We start from the raw sequence: 3,436 nt of genomic DNA, 5'->3' as shown, positions 1-3,436 counted from the left end.
ATAGACTGTACGCATTTAAATAAAGGATAAAATATGAATATTGCTGTTTAGTAAAACTATTTAAGTGTAAATGTTATCATAATTTTAACTAAAACATTAAATTAGGCAGAATCTAAATATAGGCAAAATATTGGTGCATGTCACACAAAAATTGCAAGAAGTATATTATTAAAATCTGGATAAAAGTATTTGTAACATCTTATTAAGCAAAATTCCTGAAGATATTATTGAAAAATGTAGCAAAATTAAGTGATCTTGTGTGTAAAACAAGAACAAATATCTCTTATTGGACTCCAACCCATTCTCACTCCCAAGGGCAGATATTTGTTCTTGATTTACACATAAGGTCACTTAATTTTGTTAAAAAAAAAATTGTTACAATGTGTCAATTTTTACAATCCGATTCCAAAAACGTTGGGACGCTGTACAAATTGTGAATAAAAAAGGAATACATTCATTTAGAGATCTCATAAACTTATATTCAATTCACAATAGAATATAGATAACATATCAAATGTTGAAAGTGAGACATTTTGAAATGTCATGCCAAATATCGGCTCAATTTGGATTTCATGAGAGCTACACATTCCAAAAAAGTTGACACAGGCACCAATAAGAGGCCGGAAAAGTTAAATGTGCATATAAGGAACAGCTGGAGGACCAATTTGCATCTTATTAGGTCAACTGGCAACATGATTGGGTATAAAAGAGCCTCTCAGAGTGGCAGTGTCTCTCAGAAGACAAGATGGGCAGAGGATCACCAATTCCCCCAATGCTGCAGCGGACAATAGTGGAGCGATATCAGAAAGGAGTTTCTCAGAGAAACACTGACAAGAGTTTGAAGTTATCGTCATCTACAGTCCATAATATCATCCAAAGATTCAGAGAATCTGGAGCAATCTCTGTGCGTAAGGGTCAAGGGTCAAAACCAAACTGGATGCCTGTGATCTTCAGCCCTTAGACGGCACTGCATCACACACAGGAATGATACTGTAATGGACATCACAACATGGGCTCAGGAATACTTCCAGAAAACATTGGAGAACACAATCCACCGCGCCATTCGCCGTCGCCGGCTAAAACTCTACAGGTCAAAGAAGAAGCCATATCTAAACATGATCCAGAAGCGCAGGCGTTTCCTCTGGGCCAAGGCTCGTTTAAAATGGACTGTGGCAAAGTGGAAAACTGTTCTGGGGTCGGACGAATCAAAATGTGAAGTTCTACCAGAAAGATTCGGAAGTCAGATGAATTTCAAAAATTAACAAATGTATTGATAGTCCAGCAAGTATGATAATTAGAGTTCGTTGGCGTAGGAACCGTTCTTAGCTTCCATTTCCAGGGTAACGGACTCTGCATTTCCTGCCTGAAGATGAAGGCAGGGGCGCAGTCGACCCCCGGGAGGTATAGACAGGGACCATCCTGGTGGTGGTGGGGAGGATGGAGGTAACTGTTAGCGTCAGAATCCACGAACTCAGACGTGTAAGTGACCATCTTTTATACTCTGTGGAATATGACGTGATTGGTTAGTTCTTGAAGTGATGCGTGGCATAACATTGAATCTTCCTGGCAGAACTTACGTTAAAGCTTTCATTTCTTTTTGGAAAACTGGGACGCCATATTTGAATAAAATATTGAAATTTGAAACTTCCACATAATTGCATTCTGTTTTATTCACAATTTGTGCAGTGTCCCAACTTTATTGGAATCGGGTTTGTAATTAACCAATATCACAAGAGCAGCGGTTTTTAAAGACTAAGGCGTCTGGCTTTTAACAATGCTTATTTATAAAAATAATAATTTTGAATGATTTAGATATAATTTTTGTAATTATTATACCCTTAATCAATTACACATTTATTATTTTAGTTAATCAATCATTAATAGGCACTTTGTTATAATTAATATAAATAGCCTACATAAAGTCATACAAATAAGCTTTAAAATCAATAAATAAAACTATTAATAAAGAAGCTTACTGAGCTTAAATGTTCAATGTTCTCTATATCAACTAAACTAACTTCATAACTTTTACTTGCATTGACGTATACTATATTTTTTCTTTAAGTTGTCCTCTTTCATAGACAGCTTTTCTTCTTGCTGTGTATTTTTTTTAAATAATTCTTAATATTTTTCAGTCATGTAATATTCTGCAGAAGAGAGAAATTAATCTCGCTGCTTGTCTAGCGAGAAGTGAGTCTCAGAGCGTGTGATTGGCTGTTCACTGCTGATGTCACAGCTAAACTCCTGAACTCCGGATCAAACCCTGAGTTGACAGAGAAAGCTGATGATCAGCATCATGGGACCAACAAAGCCTGAATACAATGGTTCGGTTTTGTCAACTCAAAACTAATCCTGTAACCCTGAGTTTGTTAAACTACCATCATGGTACAGGCCCCAGGAGAGCTGTTTTCACAAATTGTGTTATTAATGATTTCATTTGATTGGTAACGGCTCTGTCTTATTTTAATAAAATTGATATTGCATTCTGTTTTTATTCACAATTTGTACAGTGTCCCAACTCTTTTGAAATCGGGTTAGTAAGAATGTTTAGAGATTTGTGCACCAGACAGAAACACTGAGGAAGAGCATCATTTTTTTTGTATTGTGTGTGTTGTGACAACATGCCCCGGTCTCCCACACGCGTTTATTTAAGCACTGCTGGAGATCACTGATCATATGTCAACAGATCCTGATATACACATGTTGGAACACTAAACAAAGCGGCCCACTAGACTCACTCACTTACACACGCACACACACACACACACACACACACACACACACACACACACACACACACACACACACACACACACACACACACACACACACACACACACACACTCTTCCAGAGACAGAAGGGCTATTGTGGAGGAGCCGTACGCTGTCGGACTGGATTTATGCGCACTTGTTTGTTTAACATGCATTCAGGGTTTAAATGGTGGTTTTAATTTCCTCTGGATTTTCCCTCTGTCCTTCCCTCTGAATGTTCCTCTGTTCGCTCTTTCCTCCAGACCACAAGCGCCCCGTCTCTCCGGCTGGAGCTCCTCTGTGACAGGAAACAGAGTTTAATCTGTGAGCACACCACAGAAAACACTGACTGTAAACCTACAGCAAGACTCTGAACGTCACTCAACACCATCATCATCATCTTCATCAGCTCCAGCATCTTCATCATCTCCATCATTTCCAGCATCTTCATTATCTCCAGCATCTCCATCATCTTCATCATCTCCATCCTCTCCAGCATCTCCATCATCTCCAGCATCTTTATCATCTCCAGCATCTCCATCATTTTCATCAGCTCCAGCATCTCCATTATCTCCAGCATCTCCATCATCTCCAGCATCTCCATCATCTTTATCAGCTCCACCATCTCCAGCATCTCCATCATCTCCAGCATCTTCATCAGCTCCAGCATCCCCATCATCTCCAG

Source organism: Pseudorasbora parva, chromosome 11 (assembly GCF_024679245.1).
Source record: "Pseudorasbora parva isolate DD20220531a chromosome 11, ASM2467924v1, whole genome shotgun sequence".
In the NCBI taxonomy this organism is placed as follows: Eukaryota; Metazoa; Chordata; class Actinopteri; order Cypriniformes; family Gobionidae; genus Pseudorasbora; species Pseudorasbora parva.
Note: the sequence above shows the minus strand (reverse complement) of the source record.